This window comes from Solea solea, chromosome 5 (genome assembly GCF_958295425.1).
Source record: "Solea solea chromosome 5, fSolSol10.1, whole genome shotgun sequence".
Taxonomy (NCBI): domain Eukaryota; kingdom Metazoa; phylum Chordata; class Actinopteri; order Pleuronectiformes; family Soleidae; genus Solea; species Solea solea.
In genome coordinates this window covers 959,281-985,759 of record NC_081138.1, presented here as the reverse complement: position 1 = coordinate 985,759, position 26,479 = coordinate 959,281, and the positions used below count along the sequence as shown (strand labels likewise).

The window sequence follows — 26,479 nt, the reverse complement described above, 5'->3', positions numbered from 1 at the left end:
TCTACATCATCACAACTTCACACAAAGAACAAGTTTCACAACTCAATTTAAAATCTACAAAGAAACATTTAAGGACCCTTGTTTATGCAGTCCATGGCTTCCTATGATCGTTGTGCTGAACCTTTTTATGCAGAAGTCTAATTGAGTCTTCAGCAGCCTGCCCTCAGTAATGCCCGTTAACAGCCTGGTCCTCAGCCACAGGGTGCCCATCTCCTGTACCTGCAAAAGGAAATGATGTGGCCTGTGGCCCAGCCAGGCCATTCTATCACCACCATTAGAGCTTAAGCAGAGCTGGAAAATTACTCCATTGACATTAACAGTCCATCTCAATCATTTTAACACTATCATAATCATGAGAATTTCTAATATTATTTTTTAAAAGCCTTGGTAAGAAAAAAGGGAATTTCATTTCCTTTGCTTAACCATCATAAATTGAGGGAGAATAAGTGAATAGAGAAGAAAGCAATATCGTATAAGACAGGAAAAGAAAGTGATCTAGAGTCACATCTAACTTTTGCTCTGCCACGTCCTTCTGTCTCTCTGTAGCAGCATCGTCCTCTGTCACCAGAGACAGAAACTTTGAAATAAACAATCATAATTAATATTAATGATTAGATTTCACTTCACTCTCATGTGTCATGTGTCCCTCTTAACTTCACCACACACTCTGACCTCCATAAACCTGCTCTGCTGCTGTGGTTTGTTAAATGACAGACTTACAACTATAAAATGGAACTAAACAATCCCAGAGCTAATGTTTCCTCCTCTCTTCTCCACTGCTTTTCATCTTTCAATTTTTCTGAAGAGCACTATTATGTATTATTAATATCTTTAAATTATTACTCATTTTCCTCTTAAAATTGAGTGCTTTAATTCACATTTGAAGTACTCATCAAGGCTGTGCAGTGAAATGAATGTGGAAGGATACATTACATTTGCAAAAATGCATAGGGTGAATTAAAAATATATACCAATAATAAAATATTAACTATTCATTTCACAAAAGATAATTTGCCTGTGGAAAAAAAATCCTTTTCATTATATTTGAGGTGCAACTATGATTCTTTGAATAGTATGTAATTAACAGGTAAAGCATATTGAATATTCAGCATATGTTTGTCAAATTCACTGATTAGTGTGAAAAACACGACACAAAACACGACATGTGTTCCGAGAGTCAAGGAGATTCAGTGTAAAATCCAGCATCAGGGCTTCAGTCAACAATACAAGGGGGAAAAAAAGCTAAAAATAAAAATTGGTCCACACATTTTGGTTGAAACTATCTCTCCATCATCTCCCCTCTTCATTTTTTTTCAATAGTGAACTCTAATTCCCATGATCACCCTTGAAAGCGTGACCTTGTGCTGTGTGACGGGAGATAGCTGCAGCATGAAGACAGGACGCCACTTATCATCAAGGGACGAGGTGGCTGTTTAATTTCACACCACCAGTGGCTAAAACCCCTGTTAGTGCGGAGCATCACAATGGCCGCTACGCTGGGGGAGCAGATGTCCTGGTGAAGGGGTGTAAAGAGGGAGGAGGTTGCATGGGGAGGACAGGAGAGGGGAGGAGGAGTCGTGGTGGTGGTGTGTGTGTTCATGTGTGTGTGTGTGTGTAGCTGCACTGTCACTGTGTATTGTACTCACAGCATCCTCTGAGCCTGCGCGCATGCCCAGAAGAACAGCCGCTGTCTTTAGCACATACACACAATACACGGCACAAATAAACACAACAGCCTGCTGGTCCTGCACAATGGTCATAATCACGAGTGGACTGGCTCTGGACTGCGAGAGGACGGGCACAAGCAGAGGGTGCGACTGTGACGGCGGCGGCGGTGGATGAGGGGAGATTCGTGGGGCAGCCCACGCCACAGAGGCCCGACTCACCGAGAGCCCAATTGCTTTCTGAAGAGCTTTCTATTGTCTGCAGTGATGAACTTGAGCTCTGGCCTCCAACCCAGGGGTCGTTCTGTCTAATCCAGAGTGCCCCTGGCTCCCCTTCACGCACACACACACACACACAGGACACACCTTTGAACTGACACATGACATGTCTGCAGGGTTGAACAGGCCAGCACCTCCCAACACAGCTGAATATAAAACACTGTAATGAGCAGGGCAAGAAAATGGCTTCCCTCTCAAACATGGCTGCAGATGCAAGCCAGGGAGAAAAAGGTCACCTCTCTCCTCTTTTAGTGCGATCCCCATCCCCCTGTCTTCTATTTTGGCATTTTTTTTTCTCTCCCCTCCTTCCTTTCCCTCCCTGCATGATCATTATCCGTAACACACATTGTAGGTTTGATATTTAAGAGACAAAAGAAAAGGGGAAAAGCTGAGAAGAGACATGTGGCTGCAGGCTGCATGTGTCTCAGTGTGTCTCACAAAATAAAGAAAGTGAAATGCAGCTTCTACAAAACTCTCTTTTTCATAGAAGGTAATGACAAGGGAAACAAAAACACCGGTGCCCCTTTCCCGTTTGGGTCCAGCTCTGCAGGAAAAGGATCAGTCCCCACTCCCATCCCCTCCCAGTGCAATTTCAATCCTCTCACTACACTGCAGTCCAGCCCAATATATTCATTTTTTCTCACTTACTTCCCCAGTGTCATTTTTCTCTATTTTCTCCAGTAGGTCGGTTATGCACAGAAAGTTCCAAATGTATTTTGACTGCGTGATTTCTATTTTCATAATATCAGAATATCAAGTTAAAGAATATAAATGTTTGTTCAGCAGAGTGGGGAATGCTGGTGTGTGGGTGCGCTGGTTCTTGGGGGACAGAGCCCATGCTAAATCACTAAATCACTCCATCTGGAAGATGAATGGCATGTTTCGGAGCTCATTGCCTCTCCGTCTCGGGCGAGTGGCCGGTGCAGCAGCAGGCCCAGCAGGCTGGAGCAGAGGTGTGTGCTGATGTGGATGCTTACAGAGGGATAATGAAGCTACAACCAGGGACTCACTCATGTTCTGTCGCTCCCTCCACCCTGCTGTGAAGGGGCCAGCTGCCCACCATGGCTATTAGCTTGTCTAGTTTTCTGACCATCACAGGGCCTCCTGTAAGATTCCACTTAAGTGCTGCTTGGAAAGTAGTTAGGTGTGAAAGTGGCTGAGGTTTCATGTCCTTTGTAACTTATTTTGACTGCTCACTCGTGAAAATGTTGGACTGTTCAACTCTTCATTTTGAATAAAAGAGGAAAAACCCTCAGAGACGATTGTGTCTGCTGTATTTTTGACTAGAAAACTAAAGAAGACTAAATCTCTGTGAGCTACTCAGATATCAGTTAACGTTCGATATTTCTCAGAACTCAAGATGACATTTGTGAATACACACACGACAACATAGTACTCAAAAGTACAATAGTAGTACAATATGCTATTTATTTGCATGTCTTACATGTTATAGAATATGTTTATTCTATGTCGCAAAAGAAAATTTTGTGTTAGATAAAGTAAACCAAAGCCATGTTCTTAAAAAGACATCTCACCAAATATCCAGTCTACTACGTCTCACACACGACATGAAAAGTTTCCCGCAGCTGCACCTCAAACTGGGGCGTGTGAGGAACAACACATTTAAATAAGTTGATGGAGTTTATCAAAATGACAGGCAATTAAAGCGACTCTGACCACGGTTTTTCATGCTAAATGAGTTGTGGGAGCGATACATGTTACATAAAAGAGAGTGAGAGTTCTGGGCTCCATTCGTGCTCCTGGACAGCCCGAAATTAAATATCCCCAAAGACCATTAGGCTAAACAGCCCGAGGAATGACTTTGTCTCACCACAGAAAAATGACAGTAAACTCAGGCAATCATGCCGCCAATCAATTATGCATGAATTATATTTTTCTTAGACTGTGCAAAATGTCTTATGTTAATTCCCCTTAATATACAATACCTATTACTTTGGAGGGACGGATCCATATGCGCGCTGTCTAAATGAGTGTTTTCCCAGAGATTTATCAGCCTCCAGCTGCCAACGGAAAAGAAAACACTGACGCCAAACTGTGATTCCACCGTATCAACTGTAACTGCAAGAGGCCACAGGCACAGCTCAGAGGTGCTCAGTGTTGATAACCTACATGGCTGTAAATCTACTGATAGAAAACATCTCCAGAAAGCCAGAAAATATCAAGGGGCGCCACTAAACTTTTCCAGTGCAGCTGCAGCATGTGTTAAGAGGAGAAACAAGACGATGAGACACACACAGAGGCCGGGGAGGAAGGGTGGGAGTTTGGACTTTTGACCTGACCTGTGCTGCCCAGTGGCCTGTTGAGTCAGTGAATAGTGGAGTCCCTGAGGTCCCAAGTGTGGCCTAGATCTCTGATAATGACCTCTGTCTGGCCCTGATAGCAGGAGACAGGTATTGACAGAACTACTGACCAGTGTCACTGAGGCGCCAATACTTGCTCACTGTGTAATAACAAGTAACCTAAGTAAGTAGCCTCTTAAACTGACCAGATTCTGTCAGAATGTGCAGTGTTTCTCAATCTTAAAATACAGACAAAGACTTTTTACATCTAAATCATTACTGTACATACTAGCATTGGATATTTTTCAGATATCTACACACACACACACACACTTTAACGCCGTGTAGGGAATTGATTGTATCTGCATTATTTAGGCGACCATCGCTGCCAAATGCAGTTTAGACTGTGTTTACACACACACACACACACACACACACACACGTACAAACAAGGCCCTTTGGTCAAACTTCACTGACAGTTCCTGAAGATCCACCGACGGTCCCCTCTTATGTTACATGCAACACAATCCACCCTTTACACACTAATTTGTTTTCTTTGGCTCCTTTTTTCTCTTCCGCTGTGTAATTGAGCCCCTGAATGTATACAAATTTAATAGAGCTAATAGAATCATTATCAAATTCAGATCAATATAAATTCAGCTCCGGTGCCCATAAAGGGCAGCAATATTGAAATACAACACTGTCTGCACTCTTTCACTCGTCTGCCTACAACTGACACTCGCTGCCATCAGACATGAATTACTCGACAGGCACATTACAGCTAATAAGACTCTCACAAAACACCCTTTATTAATGCATGAGAGAGTCTTTGATCCTGTTCAAACTTTCAGAGGGAAAGTAGTAATCACCGTACCTCAGACAACACAATAAGATGCTTCCCATTACCTTGAAAGAGTCAACAATGGGGCTGAGGTCAAATCATGTGCAGCCTGTCTCTGAGGGAGGGGACGACACAAAGTCACATGTTCTTCTGTTTTACCAACAACGTTTAAGAGGGAAACAGCAGTTTAGAGACAATAGAGAATATTAAAAGTATCAGAATAATACACTGCAGACAGATTTGAGATTACATTTTCTAAAATGTTTGGTTTTTTTTAAATGCATCAATCATGGCATAATGTTAATGTGCATATTGATCCTTTTTTTCACTGAGAAAATATCATGGACTTATTGTTACAGAAATCTAAAATTCACAGTAACATCATTTTTCCGACTATGTTGTTAATAATTTGTAAGCATCAAACTCCAGAGTAAGTGATACCCACATCTCCCTGTCAGATACCCTTAAAAAGTCTGTTTCCTGGATACTTCTTCCACTGTATTTAGTTTGATAAACTCAGGGAAAGTTAACTTTCCTGATTTAACAGGAATCAATATTCTGAAAGTCTTTCCATCCTTTCAGCACACTTCTCAGTAACAGTATTAGACCTTCTCACAAATGATCCAATGGAGTAAAATTTTGGTTTAACTTCTATTCCAATAAGCTAGATTTTGACAGAGCCTGTCACATTATAAAGTCTGAGCATAGTTACAAGAATTGCGAATGATAACTGTGATTGAATTTTATTGAAGTGGTCAGCAAGTAGCTCATTCCCCACGGAAAGCCCCGGGGCCTGAAGGTGGTCAGTGGCGAGCAGCTTCAGAACATCTCACTGCTGCACAGTGTGGAGTGAGAGGAAGGGAATGCAGGGGAGAGCAGGGGAGAGCAGGGGAGAGCGCCTCCGTTTGAGAGAGGTGCCACTGCAGAGTCTCCACCTGACAATTTAAAACCAGTTCAGCCGAGATCCAACGCATTTACACTCGCTCGTGACATGTGCGAGTTCTCAGCAGCCATGCATACGGTTTATCACTGAAGATGAACTTGCCAGAGAGGAAAATAAAATAAATAAAATGTGTTTATTAAAAGGAACTGAGAGATAATATTATCACGATGCAAATTTTAAAATCAGTCAATATCAAACATGATCTTGGTTATAATTGTGGTTTTAAACCTTCTAAACATTTCACAAATCTGAAGCAATTACTGTACATGATAGCATATCTAATAAATAAACATGTTTTAAAGATGCATAAATATTACAGATATACAATGAACTTTTATTTTATTGCTGTCAAGGTAAATTAGATGCAAAGGTCTAATATTCTGTGAGTAATATAATGTTCAACAATAACATTTATTCTATTGAGTCTTCGTTCACAAGTCTTCAATTAGGGTAGTTTACTGTAAGGGATAATGGAAGATCAAAATAACAATGGTAATAATAATAATAATAATAATAATAATAATAAAAGACAGGATAAATAAAACCACATCTCTCAGAGCTATTAAGCCTCCAGGCAACTTATTTCAAATGTCAACAAATAATGTTATTAAGGAAAAAAAGATGTTTTTATATAGAAATGACTTTGGTAAATTAATTTTGGTTAAAATGATCTCTGGACTCGACACAAAATAAGTGAAATAAGAAAAATTGTACAAACTAAAACTGCAATTTCAGATGAATCTCATATATATATATGAGTAAAGAAACTGAAACAGGCAAATTAAATTCAACAAAATCTTTCATAGACGACATATTTTTCTCCGTGTTGACTCCAAAGCATGTGTTGTTTTTTTTTTTTTTAATGCCTACTGCGGGAAAATGCTAATCAGCGTTAAGGGTCAGGTCAGGTCAAGTCTGGACAGAGACAGCATCCCAAACTGCCCACAATAAATGCAGAGGAACATCTGCTCCCTGTGCGTCACACAAAGCTGTCCCCTCGGAGCCCCTCGGAGCCCCTCGCTGCCCTGAGGAGCCTGGGAAAGGCTCAAAGTCAAGGGCAGCCTCCACCGTCCAGACTGGACACTGCAATCATCTGTCACCACAGACTTCCACAAAGTTACAGTTCATTATTTAAAGGGAAAACAAATGTTGTCGTTGTTAATTCCAGGTAAAAAAATACAAAAATAAAATTAGGATGGTGACAGAGAAGAGACCTGAGCTCACGTCTGAGACGCACGACGAGGCCGAAGCAAAGCTGCTCAGGGCCAAGTTGTTGTAGACAAATCATGAAGGCTGATACGACATTAAACACACACACACACACAGCACCCTGATGACAGAGAGATTACCATGCACTTTATCCTCTTTACTTGGCAGTCTAACAATATGCTTAAAAGAAACCATCAAATGATGTCAATACTTGGATCAATACCCTGGGATGTCTCAGTTTCCCCTGCAGCATAATACACATGCTCCTGGGCAGAGCTCTCACCGCACTTCCACTGGCTACACTGTTGCTGCTGAGGGACAGCTGATGTATGTGTCTTCTCGCAGACATCACCACATGTGTGCCACATTTCCCCCTGTCTGTCTAATGTGCTGCTGATCTACACCTGCTGGGCCCAGGGTTGCATAGGTGTACGCTGTACACTGACAGCATCAATCACTCAGCACGCCTTATTATTGCCATTTAAAATACATTTAAAACCAGTCACTGGAGCCACCGTCCAAACCAGCACAGATGCAATGATGCTGCTGCTGTGTCACACAGTCAAGACACTTTCACAGAAGCAGCTGTGCTGAGCACCCTCGTGCTGTATTTTCTTTATTTTTCTTATTTAATCAGGCATTATTATTATCATTATTATTATTATTATTATCATTATTATTATTATTATTATTATCATCAAAACTAAGCAAGTAATCTGGAATCTGGTTTCCCCCCTGAACAGAATAAGTGAAATCACACCGGTGACACAGGCCCAGCATCTTAACAGCATCTCAATGTCAGGTCAGCCCATTCTGGAGTAATCTATGAGACAGGACTCAGCTTCAGGAGAAGTGATACCTGCTCCTCAGCTCACAGGTGAGCTCAGTAATAGACACAGTCACTCTAATTCTCCCTCAATTTTCACCTAAAATTGAAAGCTGCCAAATGTAGCTTTAATTACAGACCACCCAATCAGAGCTTAAGTGCAACATTTGGCACTTTCCTTTCCTCACTTTCCTCTTTCCTCTCACCCTCACCAACACCTCCTTCCCTCCCTCTGTTCCTCTTCTTGTGTGAGGGAAGAACAGATGCGGTGCATCCCTCTCGAGGTCTGCACATAATTCACCGGGCGAGTAAACAGGCTCAGAGGATACAGGATGGATATATTATGTATATACTGTAGGAAGTGAGTGTGAGATTTAAGGAGCAGCCTGCTGGGTCAGCACAGACTGAGCTGAAAATGCAAGCAGATCAACCAACAAACGGCTTATGGATCTCCCCTCGTATGTAACCGGGCAAGGTCTATTGACCCAAATTTAATTATTTTAGCCTCTGTGCACTCTGGTCCCCTCCACAGTGCCAGGCATTTCATTTTATAAAGCATATTCAAAATATAGAAGCAGCTATTTTTACCAAAAAAAGAGAAATGAATATGCAATTATAATTATCAGCTGTTGTTCATAGTGTGGATAGATATATCCTCTTTACCCACAGTTAATCATATTTTAATTTGTGCTCCTAAAATGAAATATGTCATTTAGGTCTAATCATAAGCAAAAATGTCCAGATAAACATTTGTCATTATTTCTTTCTGTCCGTCTCGTAGCAAATCTCATTTATTGTAAATTAAAGGCAGCTCCACTGGGTGGACAAGTAAACCAAGGAAGTCTGAGAGGGAGCCACCGTATCCACGCAGCTATTTTTTCCATCCTTTCTAATCACATGATCAGGGTGTCGGCACCGCATCCTCAGCAGAGGGAGGGGCAAAGCAGCGCTCGGCTCACCACCATTTTGTGTGGGTACCTGGTTCCTTTTGTGTGAGTACCTGGCTCATTTGTTTACCTGCATAAGTGTAAATCTTTCACTGCAGGTCACGTGTCATATGTTACATGTTCCCTTTGCTGCATGACGGGCACGTTACTACAGGAGCATGAGCGGACAGTGTAGTCGAGGCATCGTCGCTGTGCCCCGAGACTGCAGCCCAGTCTGGATTTGATTGTCGTGTGTTTTCTACCTCTCTCCTCTCTCCTTTCTCCTGGCTGTGCTCCCGATAGACCCCTCTCCTCCCTGCCATCCGATGTGTGAGGCGCATATGGTGCAGTGAAATTGCTGTCTGCGAGAGCATGCCTCTGCCTGTCCAGACTTCATCAGAGGGATTAAAGAATGGGATGGGGGAAAAAAATCAAAATAAAATGATGATAGTGGAGCTGTGGCTTCTCTTTCTTTTTTCTACACCCCCGTGCCCCCCCCCCCCCCCCCCAACTCTCTCCTCTGTTTTAAGTGGAGTGGAACATCAGATGACAGAGAGAGAGCTCTCTTGCCGGGGTGAAATGGTTTTCAGGGAACGGTTTGCGCGGCTGGTGAGCTAAACCAGGTTTATTTGGCTTTGATTGAGCTACAAGGAAAACCAAATTACAGACAGTACTCTTCCTCCTTCCCTCCATCCAACCACTGAAGTTCACTTAAATCCTGCATCCAATTAAAATACAAACAACTCAAGAGGTTCAGCAACAGCTTTCTTTATGATTATGGTTCTCTGAGGTGTTTTCTTATATTCACAAACAAAAGACAAAGTGTGTGGCAGTATACACTGAACGGAGGTGTGGGACTGTCTCTGCTGAAGTGGGCTGTTATATGCTGAGTGTTGGGGATTTTAGGGGCCAAGAAGGAAGGACAGTGGATAATAAGGAGTAATGGATGTCACACTAGGCTCCAATAACAAATTCCCATATGCTTTCATCATGGCTCAATATGAGCCTGATAAAGGGAACGGGTCATTACCGGGTTTTCTACGGTTATTACAAAAAAAAACAGTAAATAGATATTACTGCGTGTATCATCCTAAAAGATGTCTATTACAGAGCAGACATGGCCTAATTTTCCTGTCTATTATTCATCAGGAAATTATAGTGCAGGGCTGGACATGTTAAAAATGGAATTATTCTAATGGTGAACAATTTCACTCTGAGCCCTTGAAACCAGATAGTCAGTAAAAGTTTTTGGGTTTTAACCGTGTCTTAGATGAAATGTTGGATTATAGTATAGCTAACAAAGTTATAAATATTATATTAAGACACGAGGGAAAGCTGTGAAGCAGAATACAAAGAAATCTATAAAGAAAATTCAACATACAGATAAGGTCTATCTCAACGAGAGCATGCAGATATGGTTTTATAGTGATCCTACTCAATTCAAGTAAATAGGGATATATCCTGACGTTTATTCTGGGATTTGCCAGACACTCGATCTGGACCTGTGTGTGAGACAACAAAAAAAGCCAATCTTGACATCTTGCCCAACTAGCAGATAATATTTGCTGTTCAGAGACCGGCTTTCTTTTGTTCCAGGTTTTTATAAACCCAAGACACTTGAAATTTAAACCCAGTTCAAGAAATATTATTTGCTACAGGGCAAGGTAAATCTCTTGGCAGGGCCTTTCAAAGGGTTGCCCTGGGTTTGTTTACAATTGATCTTATTTAAAAGTGGATTTTTTTTGTTTTACTTTTCAAAGACATACTTTCTTTCATGATCTTATAGGTCAAAGAAGAGATACATTCTTCTTTTTTTCAATTGGAACAAAAAAGAGGGAAATAATGAGAAGATAATCACACGGAAAGCATTGTTGCAGTAGACTCTTCTCCCCATCTCCAACTTGCAAATGTAACACAGAAATCACACGATAATAATGTGTGTTTGATTACAGAAAACAGTGAGGAAATAAATGAAATTGGATCTGCCTAAAAATGTTTATTCCTGTAATCTACTGAATTATATCAGGAAAATGAAAACGATTGCTATTACTACAACTAATGTGTGCAAAGATGTGAGTTTGCATCTGTCTCTGCATCACTGCACTGCACAATGAGAAGTGTCCAACATGTGCAGAATAAACAGCTGTGTTTTCCTGTTTTACTCAAACAGTCTCAAATCTTTATCTTCACTTCTGACCAGACAAATGACCAATCCCGTGTGTGTGTGTGTGTGTGTGTGTGTGTGTGTGTGTGAGAGAGAGAGGAGGGGGGGTAAGAAGGGGGTACAAAGGAGGGGATGAGCACCCATCTGCTTGCCCTATTGAACCAAACTCCTTCATCTTTGACAATTATTGTATTTTAACAAAACAAGTGGCGTAAGCTGAGCCGACAAATCATTATCGATCTCTGTTCTGCGCATGAACTTGAACTTTGTTTCAATTTACAAGAACTTCAGCAGGGGCTCACATCTGCGCAACAAAGGCAAAGAGAGGTGGAGACACATGGGGACACAAGTTCTAACCCGGGGACCGTCCTCTCCATCCACGCTGCAGGACGAGGTCACAGGCCGCGCTTCTGCTCCTGGGGAACATGACGGACAAGCAGAGGGCACAGCAGTGGGGACTCACCGGTAAAGACCCCTTCATCTGGACTAGACCTGGGGGAGCCCATGGGCCGCCCAGCTCAACCGCACAGCCGTTACATCACACACACACACACACACACACACACGGAGCATGAGTGCAGTAAGTCTTGTAAATGTAAATCTACTTTAGTGGGCACTAACTTTTGACATAGTAATAACAATAATAAGATCATATGCAGCATTTAATAACACTCGTACCGTCTATATTTACATTGTAAACAGATTTAGCAAAGCTTCCCTGGCCTTGTTGTTTCTTGACACTTTTCACTTCTGGGTTTTAAACTTCTACAATGAGAGGAGATCCAAGAAGCTTTGGCACGACTGCAGCATTATAGCAACTTGTAAGAGGGCTCAGGCCACAGCTAACATTTTAAATTACATCTCTGTCTATTGTGTCTTGCTTGAGCTCATGAGAACGTCCCTGGGGCACCTCCATTTTCCCAGAAACTCCCTCCAAGGCTCTTCAGGTTAACATGCCCAGTTTGACTATTAGATCAATAGTTGTAAATGACTTCATCACCGTGAAAAGGCAACATTCTGGACAGAATTGGTCCCACAGTTGCAACTTGACAGGCTCGTCTGTGGAAGAGTCCACTCACGTTAGAAACCCAGTGTTTCTCCAAAAAATGATGCGTAAAAAAACAAATAACTGATGCATAATTTGTACATTTGTTTTGCCAATTAGTGATTTTGATTTTGCAAAGCAGGAGGGAGGAGCTTCGCTGCAGTGACTGTGAGGAGAGGTGCAAAACCCCAATAAATATCACGCGGCCTTCCTGCAACTCTTTTGTTCTTATGGGATAAGGGGGTGATGTCAGTTTCCCTAAAATGTCCCCCAAAGCCAGCCCCGCTCCTGAGTGGGACTGTGTAATCGGTCCTGGCAGAGTGCTGGTTAATGGGGGGGCACAGGGCCATGGGTTGGAGATGTATTCATGTGCGTGGCGTGGCGCTTGGACCTGGGGTGACACTTCTTCATTCCTGCTGCCTCAGGCCAGGATTAAGATTGCGGCCAGCCCCACAAATCCGGCCGTAATGCAAAATCATTTTCATATTAACCCTGTCTCTCCTCTCTGGGCCTGACAGTGGACAGGCCTGCTCTCTTTGGTGCTCAAATTATCCTCAATTACTGGGGAAAGGCCAGGCGAGGGGACGTCACCTAACCTTCACCATCTGTTAGGTTCAAAGCTTTAGCAGTCAGCCAGCCCGCCTGTCTCCTGCCTCCCCTGACCTTTCCGCCTCGGCCAGCTCCTGCTCTATACGCCTTTCACCCCCCACCCACCCCACAACTCCCCACGATGGCCCAGCCCTCTCTGGACACAGCTGGGAAGTGCATGTGCACACATCACATTAAGGGGGAAAAGGTTATATCACGCTTCCTCAGCAAAGATATGAATATTCACAACAATGTAGAGACTTAAGGCAAAGCTGTGTCAGGACACAGGTTAAGCCTTCACAGGGATAAAGCAGTGCACTTGAGTTGAGTGATGCTGGTGTGGAGGTGAAATTCAAATGATATTTGAGGGCAATTCAAATCTTTTTCCTCTCATTTTCTCACAGTTTCTGATGTTCTGTTTAACGCATTTAAAATCCCACAAACAAAAATAACTCAATAACTTATGATCATTTAAATATGCACCGTAATGACATGATGACATGAAACGAGAATTTTGTTCATTTAAAAAAATTGTATTGTCATTTTTATCAATTTAATTTAATTACATTTAAATATTTGAAGACAAATAATTTTGCTACATAATTCACTGAAATATGCTTGTGTGTGTTGTTTTTATTAGTGATTTTAGTGCCTTGTTAAATGTTGTAGTGTTAAGTGATTTTATTGTGTTTTCTCTTACATGTACTGCAAGTTGGCTTTAATTAAACATTCATCTATATTTGAAATTGTGCTTGTAAAATATTGAAGAGCTCTTATTTCTCCTATAGTGAATGCACCTCTTAATAATGCAGGGAGTGTTTGCTGTTTGTTTTCAGCCAGGGTGTTTTAGCAGTTCCACTGTGTCCATTTGGATTTTCCAGTCTGTCTGGCCACTCAGGAAGCCCCTGTTCTCAGGTCATCTGGCAGGACCTGATGGTTCTGAAATAACTTTTAATAAGTCTGCTAAATAATAGATGAAGTGTTGGCTAAAGTCGTGCAGGGAGGAGCGGGGAGGAGCAGGGAGGAGCAGGGCTAAGGACAGCAGGCTGCAGAGACAAACAACAACCAGGTCCCAGGCACTTCCCTCTCCATCATCATCATCATGGGCAGCAGCCATGTTCATTCTCCTGCCTCACCTCATCTCCAGACCCAGACTCTCTGAGGTCAGAGGTCGTGGACTTGACCTTGTGGCCCCCAGGAAAATGTTCACTTGGTTTGGTTTGGTATAATTTGGAATTTATTCAGCAGGAGGCCCCATCGCAGGCAGCATTATGCCTCATTATCCTTCATGGGTCCTCTCTGTTCACAGGGCTCAGCCCAGAGCAGACGCGTCAACACTCCGTTTTATTTACACCTTCACAATCAATATGTCCAACTGACAACATTATTCATGTAAATGCATCTCAACTGCCTTGAAATGGAGGTGATTACAAATGAAATGTGACTTTAATATTCAAATAATATGCAAAAACAAAAAAGTGCTTTTTTTTCAAAGGCGTTCAAAGATGTTTAATATTTTTATTATTTTGTCAACAATAAATCAGCGCAAATAACTGCACAAAATTAATTAATTTTGCCAAAACAAAATGTTATTTAAGATCCAGGTTATTTAAATTCACAGCTGCTGATTTGTCATTCATTGTTGCTCAATATTGAATTTTGTGATCAGTTCATATAAACCTACATTTCTTTATTTTATAATTATTATTATTTTATATTTAAAGTCTGACAACTTCAGACTTAATTTTCACCGTTATTTCATAAAAACAGGAAATGATCTGTTAAATTTAACCAGAAAACGTGTTTTCACTAAGGACTGAACCTAACCTTAACTAGCGTTTCAGATTTGTGTCACTTTCTGCATAAAGTGGAGTGATATCTTTCAGATGCAGGCTAAAAAGAAAAAAGAGTGATTATTTCTATTATGTGTGCTTCACTCTAAGTGGGTCCCTGTGGAGGACAATTTTGGAGAGATCCTTCCTGATAAGAAACAAGCCCTGCATGCATTAATATTACATTAGAGCCACTATATCACACAACCATCTGCTCAGTCAGGTAGAGAGCTTTTTTCATTGACATCTCCTTATCATGTTAATATTACACTCATCAAAGAAGGCGACATCATGAGGAAGGACGGAGGGAGGGAGAGGAGGGTTTTAAAGTTACACATGATTCTTATGACGAGTCTAAAAGCAGGAACAGACAATCAAATGGTTATTTAGGTCACATATTCAGTGCAGCGCACAAGAAAGAGACAAATGCCGCAGGAAAGGCGTCGTTTGCGTGCGTCTCGGTCGAAAATATGACATGCATGGTCAGTTACACACGCGCGCGCGCACACACACACACACTCTTCAATGCCGGCAGCAGGAGGGTGCAAATCTCCAGCGAGAAGGAGACAGGTGCAAGGCTCTCCCCTCTCTGCACTGTAGCTTAAATGCATTTAAAGTCCATTCTGAACACACACACACACACACACACACACACACACAATGGGATTTTTCTTGTAGCTGCTGTATTTTTTCTTTGACTCTTCTCTGCGTTTTAAATTCATTCTAAAATCCTATAAAGGACAAAGACTAAAGAAAATTTAAATATCAGATTTGTCTATTTTAATAAACCATTTAAGACTGTTTGATTATTTTAATCCTCCTGTTTAGAGGCTGGGTTCTTTTTATTTACGCATTTCTCTATTTATTTGTTTATTTATGTGTGTGTCGGGCACGGTGCCATCCTCCTCCAGAATTAACCAAATGACGCTCCTCTGAGCACGTGTCAGGTTAACAAAAGGCGGAGCGCTTCTTTTTGTGTGGCAGACTGTGAGGCAGGAGGCGGACGTGTGCTGGTTTCTGTGCCAAACTTTGTCACTCTCATTTGAATGTGAATGGTGTGTGTGAGTGAGAGCAGCTTATGGGGAGCCCGTGCCTCACAACACACACACACACACACACACACACACACACACGCGCAGCCTCCTTTCTGAGGGCCTTTTCAATTAGCGCCACCCTCCCTCCTCCCTTTTTATCAACTAATCGGACCTAATTATGCTTTATCGCGGGGTAATAGCTTGTATTAATTGCCTCGCGGGGCAACTGTTGAGGAATTTGGCGCGTGACCCAAGTGAATCTGACAAGTTCATTCCGTGTAATTAATGGTTCATTCATTACGTTCTAACAGGACACTTGTTTGATTTAGATAATTGCGCGAGCAACAGGACATGCCAACATTTATTTAATAAAGGAATAAAAAAATGTAAATATTTTAAAGGAGAAAAAAATATGTATTTACTTCACACATTAATATCACATACATTTAAGAAATCGGCCCACTGTTTATGTTTGCAAATTAAAATCAGTTTTAATATTAAATGCAAATAAAGCTGAAACATCTTCGTTTCTCCTTCATCCTGAGTTTGTTTGTTTTTTACATTTCAGCTCTAAATATTATTTACGTGTCCCTCACATTAGTCTCCTCTAACCACAACATCCGTTTCCTTTAAAAGCAAAGAAATAACGGTGTTTATTTAGTGTTCATTATGAAGAGTTAGTCTCAGTCACTGACAGAAGCAGAGGGATTTCAAACATGACATCATGGTCGCTGACATATCGCACAGAGGATAGGGCCTGTAGTCTTACATAGCCAAAATTGATGTGCAGCAAAAAATAGAAACGTGAAACATCAATGCAGGATGTAAATGTATCTACTCCACGAGAGCGTTTGATCATTAATCAATTAACATTTGTGAAACAAAATAGTCCATGTTTGGGGAAGAAAAACCCGGAGGATGAAAGCAGCCGAGACACAAGCACGACATTTAGAAAAGAGCAAAAGAAATAATTAATTGCCTGCATGTTTCTATTTATACCTGTTACAGTAAACTATTACACCCCCCCCTCGCGCTATCATATCCATGAAGGGCAAACAGGGGCCTAATGTGAAGCAGCTCTGGACAACAACATGAAGGTTAGTGTGACATCACTTACACCTGCTTCTATAGGCTGGAAATGTTAGGCCTCACCAGCTGCACGAGCTTGTATGTTGTGTAAAATTTAAGGCCTTTAAAGAATAAACGCGTGCAAATATTTCACTTCCGTAACTTTCAGGTTTCACTTGTTAATGACCATCATACGGAAACACCAGGACACTCAATTATAACCGCGTCAATGAATCAAAATAATATTTAAACAATTGAGCGCAAATATAGAGAATAGTGACAGACAATATTCAAGGGCCAAAAAAAAGCAGGAGCAGTACTTTTCCATCACTACACGAACCGGTGAGCAACATTAACTCTGCACTGGGTGTGACAGCAGTCACTGCTGCTGATGCTGCTGCTGCTGCTGCTGCTGATGCTGCTGCTGCTGCTGCTGCGCCCTCCCCAACACTCACTCCCCAACTCTCTCCTCAGCCTCCAGCTCCGGTGAAGTTCAAGGTCTCTGCAGCCAGTGACCACTCACAGAACCGGGAGGACGCAGACAGCGTCTGTCTGGATGTTCTCCACTGTCCCGACAGTCTGACATGTCCCACCCCAAAATTATTATTAATATTATTATTGTTGTTGTAAATATTATTATTGTTATTATTGTTATTATTATTATTATTATTATTATTATTATTATTATTATTATATGTAGAGAGCGATATTTTGTGGTTTAAATTGATCTCTCAATATACACAATTACCAGGAAGTTGGTGCAAACACCTGTCTCACATATATATGAATGAATGAATAAATAAATAAATAAATAAATAAATAAATAAATAAATAAATACATACATAAAATAAAATCGTAGCAGAAACGCGCGGTTTAATTTGTCTTTCAAGCTCACATTGTTCACAAAACACAGCCTTGTCGTGTTTTCCATGAATATAGATGAATAATTGTGCCTCGATTTAAATTTTCTTTTTTTTTTCTTTTACGTTGAAACAGACAAAATGCAAAGCGAAATAAAGTCACATGTGTAATCGTGCTGAGGGCTTTATTATTAATTATTATTATCATCATTATATCGAGTGAGCAATTTATTGTTTTGGCCACAATAAATTAACGCAGTTGTATTTTTTTTTTTTTTTTTAATCGTTCTAAAAATATGAATTACGAGTGATCAGTATTTATCAGCAGATAAATTGTGCAGCATGTTTGTTTCTATTTACACATGACTTTATTCATAAACAAATAATTAGTAATTGTAAGAAATAGTTTAAGATTTAAGAATCAAGATGGCCTGGTGATCAAAAGTGCATTCATCTCATAAATGAACACAATATTTGATTTTGAATTCAGTTTCTGTCCTGATTGCAAATGAGACATCAAAGTTGTCCAAAGTCATGTGATTTCAGAAAAGAATAAGGAAATAATCATTTCCTCTCACTGTTACCATGAATGTAAAGAAGAAGAAAATAATAGAGGGTTATGAGAGCAAAAGATGCAGCCAGTGGATGATAGGTGGTCTCAGGTGTCTGTAATGACATCAGAATGGGAGCGACCCTGCATATGCATAGTGGAAGAGATCCTGTTTCCTCACAAAGTCTCTTCATGAGAGACAGGTCATGGCCAATAGCCTCTGTCTGACACATAATTGGTGATATTGATTATAGGTTATCATATGCTGCGGGCCATTTGTAAGATAATGCTGCAGGGGTTAATTTGTCAACCATTAACCTTTTGGGCTGATGCGTATATACGTGTAAATTAAGTTTGAAACAAGTTCTAAATGGGTCACCTAGCCTCATCTAATAAATGGAATGCTAACACATTTAAGTTACTTTGCAGCATGATGACGGTTTAAACACATTTGACAAGCGGACACTGAAGCAGCGCCATCACATGGTCTCAAAAGAAGCTCCCAGAGCAGCACCTTCCATTAATATAAAGTCTTCATCTAAAAATGAGCCACACTTACAGGAAACACCCTTTCCTCTTCTCACATACATGAAGCTGCTGCTGCTGCTCTACATGCCTTTGAAAGTTGATCCAGTGTCACAATCCAGGCCAAATTATAAAAGAAAACTAACCTGAAAGGAACAAGGAAAGTTGTCTTGTCCTTTAATGCAGCAAGAAGTTACTCATCACGAAGTATCAATGATAAGAAACCCCAGAAATTAGAATAGAAAACAGTAGCAGTGAGAAATGAAGGAACATAATCTGATGTAAACTGTGAGTTTCCGGCTGCCTTTGAGAAACAATCAATGAATATCTGCCTATTTTTGTCTTATTTCTCTGAAATTGCCGTTTTAAAGAGTGCATGATTTAAGTAACCACTTCAGAGTATATAAAAGTGACAATGTAGCAAAGCTGTCAAACAGATTTAACTGCTTCAAAATCATCACAGTTTGCCATGTATTTTGTTCTGGGTTTTTTTTTATAACTCAGCAAGGAATAACACATCAAATACACAAAATCACAGAAAAGAGAAAAGCTGTAACCTTTGAGAAAGTCGATCAGAGGCGATCAGAGGCGTAGAAGCACCTCGTACAGCCCAGAGCAGTAAAGACAACCCACTTCAACTTCAAAAACATGACATTTGCCACCTCAGAGCATGAAACGTGTCTCTCTAACACCTGTAAACCTGTATACCCACACAATGTAGATCAAGAGCAAAAACCAAACTCTTCTCACCCCCAGCAAACACTAATAAAAGTTACTCAGTAATGGGCATGAGGGCTGCCTTGTGCACAGTGTGCATGTGTGCATGTGCATGTGCATGTAGGAGAAAGAGAGTGAGACAGAAGGGGGGGGAGAGAGAGGGAGGGGTGGAGAGAGAGTGTGTGTGTGTGAAAAAGTGAAAGCATGAGTGAGTGTCGGTCAGCAAATCAGTCAGTCAGCCAAGAACTGTTGACAAAGTGAAACAGAACAGTGCGGGTCGTAAGAAGAGGAAGAGCTCGTACCTGTTTGGAGCCGCCGGGTGTCGGGATCAGACCTCCAGCGTGGCATGCATTAATTATCCTCCAGGAAGATGGACGCTCTGTAGGCTCAGTCCTGACCCGGCACTCCTACTGTCCCACGGCCAAAGAAAAGGATATATGGAGAGGAACGGGAGAGAAATGGGAGAAGAGGGAGAAGAGAGGGAGAGAGAGCGAGAGTCAGATCCACTGCTGCCCTGACACCATGACTGGTCCACGTGAGATTGATCACACACACTCACACACACACTGAGGCCTCTGCAGTGACAGGGAGGAACTGCCAAGGAGTCGCGTGCTTTGTCTAGCCTGGGGACATGCATGCACACACGCACGAATGGCCACAGTGCACACACGTGTGCACGTGGGAGACCCACGCAGACACGTGCACACAGATTCAGACGTGCACACCAACATACATCTGACCTATGACCCTTTGACGATCACTTTTCATTTAAAGCCATAATTAAAGATTTATTTATTTTAAAAAAAAATCCATCTTTTCACTAAAAGTGAACTCAACATGTCCACTTACTACTTTTTCCTCATTCTGTCATCAGGACTATGAAAAGGATTTGGTGTTTCAGAAGCCCTCATTAGCATTAACTGGCTGCTCCCTGCACATCTGTTCAGCAGGCTAATGCCTGTTAGGTTGCGGGGCAGCTGAAAATGGACAACAAAATAAAAAGGGTCAAAAGTCTGGCACTGAGAAGCGAGAGGACTGTGATTATGCACAACTGACAATAAAAGAGATGCATATGAGCAGCGGCAGTGTGCCTGGCCTCTGCACCTTCAGGGAGGACAAGGTTCACACTAATCTCATGAATGCCTCACACACACACACGCACACACACACACACACACACACACACACACACACACACACACACACACACACACACACACACACACACACACACACACACACACACACACACACATATGCATGAAATGTATGAGCAAACAAGACAATTGTCAGCATCCAACCTACAAAGAAAAAAAATTGTAAAACTGATACCCCTGAAAAATGTTTTTTTAAAGGATACTTCATTTTTTATATATATATATATATATATATATATATATATATATATATATATATACATACATATATGTATATATACACACATATATATACATCTATATGTATACGTATATGTATATAGTATAAATATATATATACACAATAATTGCTGACCGCATTATTCCAATTACATATATAAACATGACCCATGAGATATAAGCAGTGATGGTTATGTTGAAAATCAATTTGCATTAAATTAACCAAGTATAAAGTGGAGCACTACAGCTCTCCACTGCTTAGTAAAATCACATTTCCAGAATCAAGCGTCCCCTTCAGCATTCGTCTCCTGTCTCGAACCAGGAGGGGCTGTCTCAGTCAGCTGGCCTCTATATGCAAATCCATCCAGATGGACAGGGTGTCCAGACCTCTAGTCCCCCATAGACCCTCTGGCTGAACCTGACTCCCTGGACTACAGATGGGAAGGAGGGCCCCTCACCTTTAATGAACCTTGGACCCTCAACACCCTCACCCTGGCCATGGCAGACTGCAGGCTGAGCCGCCTTTCCCGTATTAAGCGATCATTCCAGATTGAATTTAGGTCGCTTTCCCAACAGCTCTCATCACAGATAGCTGATCAATACTGGGACATGATCACAGAACACTTCCTCAAACACAGTGTCAACATGCGAGTCATGGTCGGGAAGTGTGTGTGTGATCGCTGAGGTGGAAAGGAGCCGTGGCCCGGCGGTTATGCAGAGGAGAATCCTTTGAGCAGAGCTTGAACCCTGAGGGGGGCTGCAGGTTTGACTGGCTCTGTTGCTGAGCACGCTGGGCCACAACTTAAAAGGAGATCAGAGGGCTGCACCTCAGAGCAGCGTAGCCTTCTTCCTTCCTCCTCATCTCTGCCTCTTTCTCTTTCTATGCACACTCTCAGCTTGTCCATTTTTTTATTTCAATACTTACACACGACAGAAATTTTAACTGTCAATCCTGGACAAAAAAATTATACAATTTATGTGCAAAATACATCCAAGATTTCTCCCGCTATAAAAAGCAATACCTGAGAGAGGTGTGGATGTGATCTTAAAACAGAAATCAATAAAATCCCTGTCACATATAATATTCAGTGGCCACTTTTTCAGATTAAGAAAAATAAAATGCATCATTCTATTATACGTACAACATTTACAGGTGAAGCTGTGTTATTGTACCTGAATATCCCTCATCTCACACTTCCCTTCCAGGCATTTGCAGAAACTACATTGCCCTCCAGAAAACTCAGAAGATGTTAAGTTTGTCCATTGTGGGCCACTGTAATAACACTTTAATAACACTGTAATAGCACTTTAATAACACAGAGTTCATCCTGCTCCTCATATAAATAGAAATATAAATGTCTCATTCTGGGATAATGAAAAACAACATTCATGTTCAATTATGGAAAATAATTATTTCATCTTCAGTTTCTGCCAAATGAACATATTTTACACACTAGACCTTTAGAATGTGTCATTGATCAGATTCTAATCAGATTTCTTTAGAGCAAACATTGACATCTTTTCATGTCTCACCCGTCACTGACCCCGTGACCCTCAGTGCTGCAGTCACTGTGCAGTCTGTGTAGCATCCCTTAAGGCCTTTCCTGCCATTCTAACCTTGTTTTAGATGTAGCCCTGCTCTATTCTGTCTGGGCAACGCCGATTTCCCACTCCCCCCTGGTAAGTGTCTCATATATTGGCCTTATCTGTGGCCCATCTACACCGCACAACATTTGCCTCGCTGCAAAGGAAATGCAAGATACAAGAAAGTCTGTATCTTCATCAAACACCAGTCAGCAGAGAGAAAAAGGGGGATTGAAGGACTGCTTTATGAATTATTAAGATTAAAATCTTTCTCATATTACCTATCCTTTCCTCCTTCCATTCCATTTTCCTCTCCTCTCACTTTTTCTTTTTTGGTTAAATTTTAAAACATTTATATCCCTCTGTTCCTGAGTAAACGAGCTCAGGGCATATTTTCCATTAAAAATAAAAGTTGAAGAGAGGAGGAAAGAAGAACGTCGCTTGGTCTGGTTTAGGTTTTAGTCATCTTTAATCAGTCCAGTCTTTCTGTGCCGGGAAAGAAAAGAGTCAGATGAAACAAGTAGGTAATGATTTTTTTCTTACTACTTTTCTTCAGTCTTGGATGTTGGAAACATAAAAGGAATGTAAAAGAAAGACTCTTTTTTTTAAGCTTTTATTATTACTGTCAGAAAGTCCGTGCTCATTCTGACTTTGTTCAGTGGTCTGAGCAATTTTCTTACTTATTAAAAAAATGATGCATTAACAATGTATTCAATGCCATTATCCTGGGTCAGGTGTTTCTGAACGGTGGATTTGCGGGTGAAAGTCTGAGCATATCTTTAATGATGGTCTGTCTGTATCAAAGAGCTGTCCTCAAACTTTGATATCATCTCTTTCTCATTTTACCTCTGAATGCCTCGACTACGTAGAAATTGCATTAATTCATTAGTAAAAAAAAAAGAGAAGAAAAGAAAAGGAACAGAAGCATATAGATGTTTTTATTACAACCCTAATGGTTTCACTTTGACGATCCCTCCTCACAATTCTATCAATCACAACATGTGCTCACTTCAGTCCAACAGTGCAGAAGCTGACTTCATCAATTAATTCAACTCGAAATGTGAAGAAAATAAAAAGAGCTCTTTGAAAGACGCTCGTCATTCAAAAAATATTAATGAAATCACTTTTGCTTCATTTAAAAGGAAAAATGTTCAGAAAGACGACAAAAACAACACACGCTGGTTATAAAGACGCAGAAGACCATTATTCCTGATGAAGATCTGCGTATCACTCGTGAGGATGTTCTCTCCTCTGAAGAGCCCTCGTAACTACAGCATAGGTGCAAAGGTCATTGGGCCCCACAGGAGCCATTGGGAACCAGGAAATAATCCAAGTGCTCCACAGAGGGCACTCAGTGCTCGGCCAGTGGACGAGAAGCAGGAGAGGACAGAGCGAGCTGCATGGCAGCAGGCAGCCGCTCACACACGACACAGATGCACATGTGATCCGGGGCGCGCTCGCCACCGCGCTCATGCATCCACAACACTGTGTGTTTAAATGGATCAAATCTTTCCGTGGTCCCCGCGCTCATTAGAGGTCTCCGACCAGCTTGAGAAGTGCGGTTCTGCTCCATGATGATTTATTAAGGCTGGGGGTGGGGAACGCTGGTTGGTCCAAACTGCCTGAGGACAATCCAACCACGGAGACATTTAAGGGTAAAGGCTTGAAAAAGAGGGCGACTCACAACAGATTTACATCATACAAGATGCATTTCAAAATGAATTATGGAAGACAAAATGAAATACACAATTTTTGCCGCCTTTCCAAACCAGGTTTTTATTCTAACTACGGTACTCCTTCCTTGCTTCCTTCCCTCCTTTCTTCCAAAAGCTTTTGTCTGCAGTGCCTTGAGGTAAATTCATGGTCATTTGCTTTTTACGGCCGAGCACTGATGGATAGACAGGGCGATAGAAGAGATTGGGTTTAAAAATGAATGGAGGAGAGATGGCCAGATGTGAGCAAACAAACAAGTCTGACTAATTCACAGATTGAGACTGAGCTGTGCCGCGCCGCGCCGGGATAGACTCAAGATGCACGCGTGATGAGTAAGACCGGACTTGTATAAGCTGGGATGGATGTGGATGTTATGCAGAAACAGGTCTTCAGGCTGAGCTGACTGTGAAGAATTTATAACAAACTATCTGATTGAAGTGGTCTGTCACTTCCAAAACAAATTTATTCCTGTCACAGCTGCACGGAACCAAGAAAACAACGCGTGAGCTGAGAAAGAGAAAAGGTAATATTTACAAGATGGAGTAAATGAATCGCTGTGTTTTTAATTCATGAATAAAAGTAAGTCATTATATAGTGAGTGCTTTTCACTTTAGCTTTTTAGCTGTAAAAATAATGACAAAACCAATAATGGGACAAAATAAAGCGTCCTTGGTTACATTGAGTCTTTGACTCATTTCCTTTAGTTTAGTGCACGTTTAACACATGTATCCAAGTTAAAGGAAGGGAGTGAACAGGTGTGGACTCAGAGCAGTCAGCAGACATCATGACAGCACAGAGACGAGTGACTCATGGAAGCATCTCTGCAGAGAAAAGCTTGGTATCCTCCACCAGAGGAAACAGGCTTAGTGGTTGGAGGATAGATCTTTTTTTTTCTTGCCACAGTTAATTTTCAAATCTCCAACATCCTATGGCTGTCTGTTTTTCTTCTTTTTCTTTTCGGTTTTTTCTGCTTTCATTCTTTTCTTTTAAAATGAAACTGGAGCTAGGGCGGTGATAGTGATAGATGGCTCAGCGCTCTAACACTTTATCCAATCCGGCACAGATTTCATCCAATAAAGAATCACTTGTGCACTCTCAAACTAAATGGAAGTCAGGCAGCGGAGAGAAAGGGGCTGCCGTATGTTTCTGAGCAGCGAAAATCAAATTTTCTTAAAGCTGCCGCAGCAGTGGCTGGCGGAAAAGGCAGCACCAGCCATGACTGGCCAGGGCCACAACGTCTGCACACACAATTTAATCCATCACAGAGCGCCTGACACCATATCAATCAACCTTTCATCAGCATGCCCCCCCACGCCCACCCCCCCACTCCCCAAAAAAAAAAAAAAAAACAATATTTCTGTTCAATCACCTCTGACTGAACCAAGCCTAAAACCCACTGACCGATGAGGACGACACAGAAGTCCAGCATCGAGCAGCACATGTGCACACTTGTGCGTCCCAAACACAAAACACAAGAAAGTGTACGTTTCCTTTTCAGATCCTACGAGGTCCACATGGACAATAATATAAGTTTAAACAGATATCTCTAGAAACTGGTCGTGTCCAGTCCCCAAATATTACAAAGTGAAGGATTTCTGTTTACTGTGTAAATTAAAATATACCACAGAGATGACAGCAATGACACGCCATCAAACTCTTTGTCCTCCTTTAACTTTTACTGTACTAACCCACCGCCGCCTCTCCACCTCCTTACCCCTCCCATCACTATCCTTTGTTCCGGGAATAGAGTCCCTCTTACCCCCTCTGCATCCCACAGGCCGTGGCTCCAGTGGCCTATGATTTATAATTCATAGAGGCCGCTTTTATACGGGACCTTAGTCTACCTGATACTCTGCCACTGGGCCTGTCCTGGGACAGTGGGAGGGGGCTCTTCATTACGCCTGGCACCGGAATACTAACATGACACCCACCTCTTTGAAGCACTGTATGTAAATGGGACAAAATAATCTATTTTTCCAGGTCAATGTTCCGAGTCTTTTCCCCGAAATGGAGGCCGTCTATATTTCTGCAATCAGCCATTTTGTTTTCATCAACTTTGTGCCTTTAACTTACTCGTCTTCTCTTACGTTCTTTTGCATTTCCGTTGCTTCTCATAAACAAATGCAAACATTGATGGTGTACTCCGGCTTGTTTTTGTTGGTTTTTTCAGTCGAGCTGAAATGTGCGACTGTTCTTTCTTCCTCCAGGACCTGTAAACCTCAGGTCTCACTGTACACACATTACTTCCTCTCTGGTTCACTCTCTGCTCTGACCTCGCTGCATACCAGAGAGGTCTCTAACCCAGGCTGTGCTCCGTACTCCGTGCTCCTGGCCTAGGGCTCTGCTTGGCCTCCATGCTCCACTGGCTCCCTAAACCCTGGTGAGGCTCCAAAGGCCAAACACTGTACTTGTTGTGGATGCCCCACAACCCACC

The 26,479-nt window shown here is 41.6% G+C and overlaps 1 protein-coding gene across 2 annotated transcripts in view; it reads right to left on the bottom strand.

Annotated features, from left to right (window-relative positions):
• Positions 1 to 19,761, bottom strand: part of zfhx3b (zinc finger homeobox 3b) — a 212,955-nt gene extending 193,194 nt beyond the window's left edge. Inside the window, exon 1 of one of the 2 annotated variants that reach the window (XM_058629592.1) lies at positions 19,675 to 19,761. The gene's annotated coding sequence lies outside the window, so the exon portion shown is untranslated. The remainder of the gene's footprint in view (positions 1 to 19,674) is intronic. The other variant, XM_058629594.1, reaches the window with a different exon arrangement.
• Positions 19,762 to 26,479: the final 6,718 nt, after the last annotated feature.